Raw genomic sequence first — 10,310 nt, forward strand, 5'->3', positions numbered from 1 at the left:
GTCTTATTTTTCTTAACTGAGTACCCAATATGTTGCTAAACTTCAAATTGGAAAACCTATTAGCTTAGACTTACTTCCACGGGTGAAATCACATGTTTACAACAACTGACCAATCCTTTGCAAGACAGCTATTAGTATGATGAGAAATATGCCAGTGCCACAAGATTCTATTACAACTCTACTGTACAAAATTACATTGCTACTCACCATACCGGCACAAATGATCACCTGAGATACAACCAGTTTTACCACCGCTAATCAGAACGGTGTGAATTTCCTCTAAGCTCCTCACGTTTGATGATTCTCTATACCCATTAATTAGAAAGACCATAACTGAAATGCTATCTCATCTACTAGTTCCCATCCAAATCTTTAATTTAGATGCAAATTTCTTAGGAAGAATAGGACAAGATTAGCAGAAGAAAATACTAAACATTACAGAGAAAATGCTAAGGATGATAACAAAAAGGCAATAACTAGGATGGGGAAAAAGAAAAACCCTAAGAGGAATGACATGTTTGATGGATTGTTGTTCATAAAGGAGACTTAGAGTCAAGTGAGAGGAATGAATGAGCTGCATGTCTGCAGGCAGGAGGAGAAAAACTATGAGAGAGATGGAGAAAAAAACAAATCCTATAGATGACAGTGAAGAAGCAAAACAGAGTGTGAAAACTGCAGAGAGAAACTAAAATATAATAAGGAAACAAATGTGGTAGCAGAAAACAAAATACAATGAATGAATATATAAACATATGTGTATATTTGTACTTTCTGTTGTGGTGATAATATCAAATATATATTTGGGCTGTAATGTGATTCTGTTGGTCTAATATTAAATTAGTTTCAGCCCAAAATATTTTGTAAAACATTGTTAAAATTGTAATACGTTCTCACTCAAGTAGTGAGGTTGAATTTAAAGTGCAGGGCTTTCTTTTAAAGTCTTTGCTCAAATTAAACAAAATAATAAAAATAAGCAAAAGAAAATGTGCCTTTGGAGAAACGTTGGCGACAAACACGACTTTGATCTGAAGGCTGTCTCAGTTTTGGGAGCTAAATATGCTTCTGAACCTAGTATTTAATTTTGTTCCTACAGGAAAACAAAAATGGATTCTTAATGTACCTCGTGGAATATTCATGAGCACAGCAACCTTTTACCATTTGGACTTTTCACATTAATTTCTCAGATGTTCTATGAGTTTCACGGCCTACTGTATTACAACACTGTTGAGGAAATCAAGGGTAGAACAAGAGGTGGGGCTTGTGCTCATGATGTCACACAGAAATCAGTCTATACAGTCTATGCTGTGAAAAAGTATTTGCTTTTTTCTTTACAAAAAATGTTTCCCACCATCAAACTAATTTTACTATCAGACAAAAAGTAGATGAATGGGTAGATTTACAATAAAGTCACTGTATCCTTGTAAATTGTTCAATGTAAAGAGTTTTTTTTAACAGAAATTGATATTTTTAGAACTGTCCCTCAGGCACCATTATCAGGTTGCAACCACAGCATAATGATACTGTGATTAATGTTGCAGTAACAAGCTCTTTAATTTACACATTCATGCCAAGTTGTCTTTTGCCTTCATAACGGATTGGTTGTCTAATACCAGCTACTCCTTTTTTACATTAGAACAAAGATGAAGGACCTGGGTTGACTTGTCAAGTTTATAACAGCTACATATTAATTCAATTCAATTCAATTCAGTTTATTTATATAGCGCCAATTCACAACACATGTTGTCTCAAGGCACTTCACAACAGTCAGGTTCATACATTCCAATTAATCCTAACAATTGAACAGTTCAGTCAGATTCAGTTATTTATTCAAATTGGATAAAACGTTTTTCTATGTAAGGAAACCCAGCAGATTGCATCCAGTCAGTGACTTGCAGCATTCCCCCCTCCTGGATGAGCATGTAGAGACAGTGGACAGTCACTGGCGTTGACTTTGCAGCAATCCCTCCTACTGAGCATGCATGTAGCGACAGTGGAGAGGAAAAACTCCCTTTTAACAGGAAGAAACCTCCAGCAGAACCAGGCTCAGTGTGAGCGGCCATCTGCTACAACCGACTGGGGGTTTGAGAGAACAGAGCAGAGACACAAAAAAAACACAGAAGCACTGATCCAGAAGTACTTTCTATGGGAAGGAAAAGTAAATATTAATGGATGTAGCTCCTTTAGTCGTTTCACCTAGAAAGAAAGAACAGATAAACTCTGAGCCAGTTTTCAAGGTTAGAGACTGAAAGAGAGCACATATAATTAGTTACAGTAAAAGCTCAGTCAATTTCCATGTCTAGGAGAGAGAAAGGGTTAAACACTAAAAGACAGGGCTATGTGGATCATCTGTAGAAGGTGAGCATTAAGTTGTTGCCAGCAAAAGCTTGGACGATGCCCCTCTCTAGAAAGGTGTCACAGGTAGACACAGAGCCAGGCCAGGTGTAGCTTCTAGGAAGAGAAAAGAGAGAACAAGGTTAAAAGCTGAAATAACAGCAAACAATGCAAAATTGGAGAGTAGTGTGAGAATGTAGCGAAGAGGGTGAAAGTGGTCGTTATGTCCTCCAGCAGCCTAAGCCTATAGCAGCATAACTACACAGATAGTTTCAGTTCAGATTATTTAGTCAAACGGCGCTTATTTAGAACAATGTCGTCTCAAGGAACCTCACAAAGGGTCCCACTGATGGTCATTGTTCTACTAAAAACCACAAGGATTGGGATACCTCCCTCTGTCAGACTGATTATAACCATTGGAAAAGAGAAGGGGTCATACAGGTAGCAGAAATGGAGGGTGTGTTTGCACCTCAACCATAACTGAGCCGGTTTAGGCTAAACCTGACTCCCCCGTACTCCAACCAAAATATATACTGTTACCAATAAGCACAGTCCTCATTGATTGGGTTAGGGATACTGTATATGATAAACAGAACAATACACATCCAAGAAAAGGTCTCAAGTAGACACTTTTAAAACATATACTTATAAAACATGCTTTATTCACAACACAATTGTGGAGTCTCTTTTTTAAGATGTTTAAAAACAACCTGATAAAAATTCAAAACCACTGCTTTCAGTGAAATGTGTTCTCATATGTGGGGCATATGTTTACCTGCTACTTTATTAGGTATGTCAATTCAATTGCTTGTTAATACAAACAGCAGCTCAACCAATCACGTGGCAGCAACTCACTGCATTCAGGTTTCTAGACGTGGTGAATTTTAAACTCAGCATCAGAATGGGGAGGAAAGAGGCTTTAGTTTGGACCTGTCATGGTTGTTGGTGATACAACCCAAATTTTAATGAAGTTGTGTATAACATAAATAAAAACCAAATACAATGATTTGCAAATCCTGTTCAATCTATATGCAACTGAATTTACCTTAAAGACAATATATTTTATGTTAAAAATGAAAACGTATATATGAAATGTATGTATGAAATTTCTGAAAACAAAGGGGTGTTCGGACCCCAGCCATGGTTACAACATGAAAGGCCAGTACAGACTTTCCTGGAACTTTCAAAATAAACTGCATTTAACCTACTTCACAGCCAAGCAAACTGTAGCAGAGGACTTCCCATGATGCCACTGGCCGTATAAAACCCCCACCTTTCCAATGGTCCGATCTCTCTTCCACTGCTCCTCTGTGGGACCAGGATAGGGGAGGCAGTGTGCTAATGTCTCTTTGCTGGCAAACAGACATAAACTCTTCAAACTGGATCCAAGGGTGTCATAAGGTCATCGATCATATGCACTGAGTTAAGTACAGAAAGAATGAATTACTGTCTGTGTATCCGGTATTTATTCACAAAAGGGGGTAACAATTAAGGTACAAGCCTTGGTTGACCTTTTCTCTCTGAGGCCTGCAGAAGCAAACTGTGTTCCAGAGAAGTCTCCAGTAGAGATGCTGTCTCTACAAGCCGAGTCTGAAGGAAGGACAATGGCCCTGCATCACCGTGGTTACGGTAATGTGTAGTTGGTTGGCGGACAGAACGAGCCATCTTTCATCCACAGCTACAGAGGTTAGCTGGAAGCTAACCCTTTGTTCACAGAGCTTTCTTCACAGCTCTGTCTTAGACAGACAGAGCTGGGGTTTGAACCGGCCACCCACGGGTTACAGGACAAACCCCTAGCATTGTCACCACCGTCGCCCCTATCATAATATGTCATCGGGTTCTTATTTGTGACCTGGTCTTTGGCAGTTTTTTTTTTTTTTACATCTGTTCAATTCTCTCTGCTCATTTAAACTGTTATAATGACCAACTTCCCCAAACAACGTCACTCACTGTAGTTTTTTTCTCATCATAAAACCAAATAAGTTTGAAATTTTGATCAAGGTCTTTTTATTGAACTGATACTGTACTTGACAACAGTTACAACAGTATTAATGAAAAAAGAGTTGAACAATATTCTGTACATCTATGTTTTTAAAATAGGTAATATGTTAAAAGATCTGAGTTGAGCCTTTCAGCATGTATCTATGATCTTCTCCAGCTGTACATAGTACATGACATCCTTAAGCCTGTGCCCATCGACAGGTGGTAATGGCTCTTTCCATTTCAGTAAAATCCTTCTCCGGGCCAAAAGTGTGCAGAAAGCCGTCAAATTGGCATGAGATTTAGTGAGACCGGCACTACTAAGCATCACCCTAATAATAGCTATGAAAGGACCAGGTGCAATTGAAATGCCACATATTTTAGACAAGGTTTCAAATATACATTTCCAAACGTCACCCACAATTAAGGGCAAGCCTAAAACATATGTAACAGAGAAACAGAGTAATGTCTACTCCGGTCAAATGTGGAATTAAACTCACCATTGATCGTACTCAGTCTGGTTTTAGACCAGTGGAGACAATGGACCACCTTGAACGGAATCACTATGTTTAAGACAGATAGGTGATGAAAACAGTCAAATGGGTGAATTAGTCAATTATCCTATGCTAAGTCTCATCTGCAATATGTTCACACAAATCTCTTTCCCATCTTCCCCTGAGCAACTGCAATGTCATCAACTTATAGTTACTTAATAACCCATAAACAACACCTATAACATGTTTGGCATCCAGGTTTAAGATCAAAGATATCATCTAAAAAAGATGGAGATGGACAGGATGGTAAGCAATTAATATTAGAGGCCTAAAAGCTTCTGAGTTGTAGATACCTGAAGAAATGGGAACGAGGAATCTTGAACGTAGTCACCAGCTGTTCAAATCAATTAAATACATTGTCACAGAAAATATCATAAATTGATGTCTATAAGCTAAAAACCTCATCTGTTAGTTGTGATGAGAACGTACAATGTCTAATGGTGTAAGGGTCACTTCCAACAGTTAATTCTGAGCTGGTAACGTAATTTGAGAGAATGAATAACAGTAGGATTTGCTGTAAAACTGGAGATATGTCCAATCTGACACAAAACACAGACAGCTATGAAAATTGTTTTACTGACAGTTTTCCAGTGTTGTGCATGACAACAGATGGTCTTTCATCCAGTATAATATTGGCCCTACATTAGATGCCCAGTAATTTAAAAAAAGTTTGGGAGTGCCAGACCTCCTGTGCTTCGTGGCCTTTGTAGCACACTCTGTCTTTGTCTAGGTGTTCTTTTGTAAAGGAGAACATTTCTCAGATAGTAAAAGGAGGACATGGTTAGAATTATTGGAAGGGTTTGAAAAATATCTAAAAATGTAGTAACTGTACTCAGTGTGATGATATTTATTCTACCAACCAGCTAGAGAGGCAATAACTCCCATTTTTCAAAATCTTGCCTTAACTTACATGGTAAGGAGGATAATTTGTTTTATGCAACTCCTTGTGATTCTGTGTAACCCAAATACTGGAGTATTGGAATTATTATAGCAAAGTCTGAAAGGGGCTAAAGCAGACAAAAGTTCCCTTGTTGCTCTACCAATTGGCATCGCCACGCTCTTCCCAAAATTCATCTTATATCCAGAAATTGCTCCAAACTTTATATGCAGGTCTAAAAGTCTGTTTGAAGGGTTCAAAATAAACAGAAGCATGTCATTGGCATGAAGGGGGATTGCCTCAATGTCAGTACATTGTCTCAGAGCAAAGGTTAATGGTTCAATCGCAATAGCAAATAGAAAGTGGGGGCAGGGGGCAGCGCTGTCTCGTGCCACGTTGAAGCTCAAAAAAGGGGGACAGATGTGTGTGTGTGTGTGTGTATGTGTGTGTGTGTGTGTGTGTGTGTGTGTGTAAATGCAGGCACAGACACAATACTGCTGTTAGACGCACACTGGTAGTGTTTTGGGGGACCTGTTCTTGATAATTCTTGCCTCTCATTTGCTTTTAACTTGACTATAAAGCATTTTCTTCTGTTCTAACCATCAAAACTAACAGTTGAAACTGAGACTTTTTGGCAGTCCGATTTTGTTGTTAATGGAGTTTCAAGATAAGTTTGCAGCTACAACAGAGAGTTAAGGAAGACGTTTTTCTTTCACTCCTGAAGAGAGACTGTTTAATGATGTTGTTATGAGCTTCACTCACTTCAAGTTTATCATGTAAAAAACAGCATCATATAGAGAAAAGTTCTCAAAGAAATGAGTGCAACTCTTTACCATGTTAATTTGAACCCGTTCATACATGTATACTGCATGGTACTTAATATTTAGTCACTAGTGATATTGTCCAGAGATCCACAGAACTCACATAGGTTTGACATAGTTATTTTACATTAAACACTGACTATAACAATCTCTACTTGGTGTAACTTAATATTATTGCTGCCAATGTAAATAATTTTATCACACTTTGTTTAAAAACTGATGGAAAGTTTCATGCTTGAAAGCTGTAGTTGGGAAACATCAAGTATTGGACCAACTCAAACCTTCTGTGATTTGAGAGGTCACTAACATCACTAACAACCCAAATCACCCAAACATCATGTTTATAAAACCACCTGGTGGTAGAGGTGCAAGGGGGGTGGAAAAGTGGGCTAGGGCTGCACAGAACTTGCCAGGACATTCGGCTGGTCTCTGATAAGACATCTTAAATAAGAACGTCAATTCCTTCTCTCATCTAAATCTAAAGTAGAATAAAGTTATACATCTGAACAATAATGTCAATAACTAGTTTTACCACTCGGTACCACCACAGTGGTTTCAAAAGAATGCAACATTTGTTTCATAGTGTTGTGTTTAAGTAACTGAAAAAGCAAGACTTGCCAAGTTCAAAAATATTTTGTGTAAAAAGACAAACAGATGTAAGATGCAAATCCAAGATTTAGCAGCATTCAAAATAGAAACAAAGGAAAAGAAATGCACAAAAACAACAGAAGAATAACATGCAACTAATTAAATGAAGAAGAACATTGTTGCAAAGATGACATTCTGGCCAGACCAAGGATCAATAAGGTCTTGAAATTAATTTAGAGGTCAAATTAAAGAATGCAGCATAAATGACAGACAGGAAATTAAAGGTGTGAAATGGTATTAATAAAACAGGAGACTGCAGGCTCTTCAAAGATAGAAGCTTAGAGGTCATCTAAGGAAAATCGCTTTATTCCAGTCCCAGTGAGACATTAAGCCCTGACCAACCCAGTCTCTCCAGGTCTTAGATTACATCATGTTGCATTTATTCATTCATGATTCATCTCTGTGTTTTATACAATTTATCTAGTCTTATTCAAGGCTGAAAATAGGCTAGAGTTTTAATGGATAACTGAGTGAACAACTGACAAACGTACATTTCAGATTTATCTATTATTGTGCAATGCTTTTATTCACTGTAGCTTTCTAAAAATTCCCCTTCCCATAAAAGATGTAATTTTTAAATAAATCTAATACAAATATATTTTCTTAATTAAATAAAGTAATGTTACTGTGGTAAAGACTCAATTGGGCTCTCATACAAAAAAAGGAAATGTTTCATTTGTTGTTTATTTCATAATATGAATCTGTGCATTGAGTTTTTGGTTATTCTGTAGTTTCCTCCTTTTGGATTTCTCTCTAGGGCTGCACGGTGGCGGTCTTTCTGCATGGAGTTTGCATGTTCTCCCTGTGCATGCGTGGGTTCTTTCCGGGTACTCCGGCTTCCCACAGTCCAAAAACATGACAGTTTTTGGTTACAATTATCATTGGTTGAAGAGTTTCACACAAGCATAAGAGGCTGCTCTACTCCTTGATGGCACATAACAGAGGATTGTATCAAGTGAAAAGTATCCCACTTAGCACATATTAACTGTACATTCTTCTTTACTGCAGAGTGTTTTACGTGTGTTTAAGAAAAAAGCTTGAGCCTGGAACAAGCCTTCCAGGACTTTATGCTCAAAAGCATCCCCCCAGAGCACAAAGCTGCCATCACCATGCTTCCTCATGGGGATGGAGTGTTTCCTGTGATTTAGTGTGTTCAGTGTTTGTCAAACATAGCAAATGTCAGATAACCACAAAGCTCTATTTCTGTCTTAGACCAAAGAAACTTCTTGGAGTATCTCAAGTCATTGGCTGAATTCCAGCCTAGATTTCATTTGAGTTCGTTTAGTTTGTTTGTTTTTGCCTCTCTCTCATACAGGTTTGACTGGTGAAGAACCCAGACAACAGTTTTTGTATATGCAGCATCACCCATGTGAGCCCCTGAAATGTTTAATTATATCAGAGTGGATGTAGGTGTCTTGCTTTGCCTGCCTCACAAGTGTGCATTAGACGGCGTGTTGGAAAACCTTTTGTGGCCATCTCCTGACTTGTTTCTTCATGTTGGGATTGTAGCCAATTTATACTTAAATAGAGACTGGGCAACCCAAATATTTTATACTATAATCACTTGACTGAACTTTCTAAGGTTATGTCTATTTCACAAACTGTGACCCTGTTGTCATCAGTTAGCTGTTGAATTACCTCTGATATTTTATAAGGGGGGAAAAGATATGCAATTTATTTACTTTACCTTATATATTTTAGATAATGGACATTAGGGTCTAAAAATGTTCCCAGTGTAAAATAAAAAAAAGATTTTTTTTGGCTAAAATGTTAAAATTATATTGACCGTGAACCCAAAAAATGATTAAAAAAACAAACCAAGTTGACTCCAGTTCTTGTAACTGAAACTCGAAGAACTGAAGTCCACTTGGTTTGTTTGGTTATTTGAACTTCTTTTGGATTTGCTATGTCCTGGATGACTGAGAATATTCTCCAGCATATTGACAATGATTTCATTAAGAAAAACATTAAAATAATAAAACCTCCAAAGAGGGTGAATACATTTTAAAGGCATTCAATATCTGTGCTCTTTATTAGAGGTGCTAATGCTAAACTAGCCTCACTTCCCTGACAACATGTCAGGGAAGTGAGGCTATAAACCAAAAAGTGAGGTTATAAACAAAGTTTATATGAACCAAGTTTATATAAACTTTGTTTATTGCTGTAGGAGATTTTAATCATGCCAACATTAAGACTGCCCTGCATTAATTCCCCTTTAATTCGTTTCTAAACGAATTAAAGGGGAATTAATGCAGGGACATTTAGACATTTCAAAACAGAATCTGACTCAATTCTAGGACTGATCACCTCTCTCTCTTCCTGTATCATTGTTATGAGCAGAAGATTAGTGTTATCCATTACCAAGTTTGTAATAATCTGTCAAAAGCACAGTCTTCCACAGCTCTAGTAATAACACACATTGGAGTATATCTGAAGAGCAGGAAATACTCTGACTTATCCTAAAGTGTCATTAAAGGAAAATACAACCACAGGTATGAACTGTATAAATTACTGTGTGGATGTCAGGATCTGAACTGCTGATCATGCCAGTAACCAGTTTCCTCACTAGGTGTCGCAGGAGTCCTGAGATCTGGAGGCTGACAGGTGCTGGCTATCTGGTCAGCTACGATGCAGTAAATGGGAGGACTGCCAGCATATCAGCGGCTGACTGTTTTGCCCCAGTGGTATTACAACCGGCTCTCCTCGAATCTTGCATTTGAAGTGTTTTTTCATGCTAAGCTCTTGGTAACTTCTAACCTCTTCTACGCAGGTATTGCTCTATGCCTCGCTACCTTGGTTTAGAAGAATCTTTGGAATTCCCAAGGACTGTGAACTTCACCGGACATCTTACCTGGCTGGCAGCCCAAACGGATCGGTGTACTGCTTCAGCCGCGAACCCTGTCCACCCCACCTCAAAGGATTATTTCCCTGGCTCCTGCCGGCACCATTCTCTGGATCAGCTCTCAGTCCTGACGCGCCCTCTCCCTGGCGGATACCGACACCCCATCAGTGAGCATTACCTGCATCTACTGCAACTGTCCCTATTTACTATTACTTACCCTTGTTCCTCCTCATCACAGCCCAGCCCGGCTTACATGG

The 10,310-nt window shown here is 38.4% G+C and overlaps 1 long non-coding RNA gene across 1 annotated transcript in view; it reads left to right on the forward strand.

The window, feature by feature from the left end:
- Nucleotides 1–10,310, forward strand: part of LOC124866147 — a 77,118-nt gene extending 66,808 nt beyond the window's left edge. The window contains exons 2-3 of the long non-coding RNA XR_007037735.1: nt 9,781–9,895; nt 9,982–10,310. This is a non-coding gene — a long non-coding RNA (uncharacterized LOC124866147). The remainder of the gene's footprint in view (nt 1–9,780; nt 9,896–9,981) is intronic.

The sequence above is a fragment of the Girardinichthys multiradiatus genome, chromosome 1 (genome assembly GCF_021462225.1).
Source record: "Girardinichthys multiradiatus isolate DD_20200921_A chromosome 1, DD_fGirMul_XY1, whole genome shotgun sequence".
Lineage (NCBI taxonomy): Eukaryota > Metazoa > Chordata > Actinopteri > Cyprinodontiformes > Goodeidae > Girardinichthys > Girardinichthys multiradiatus.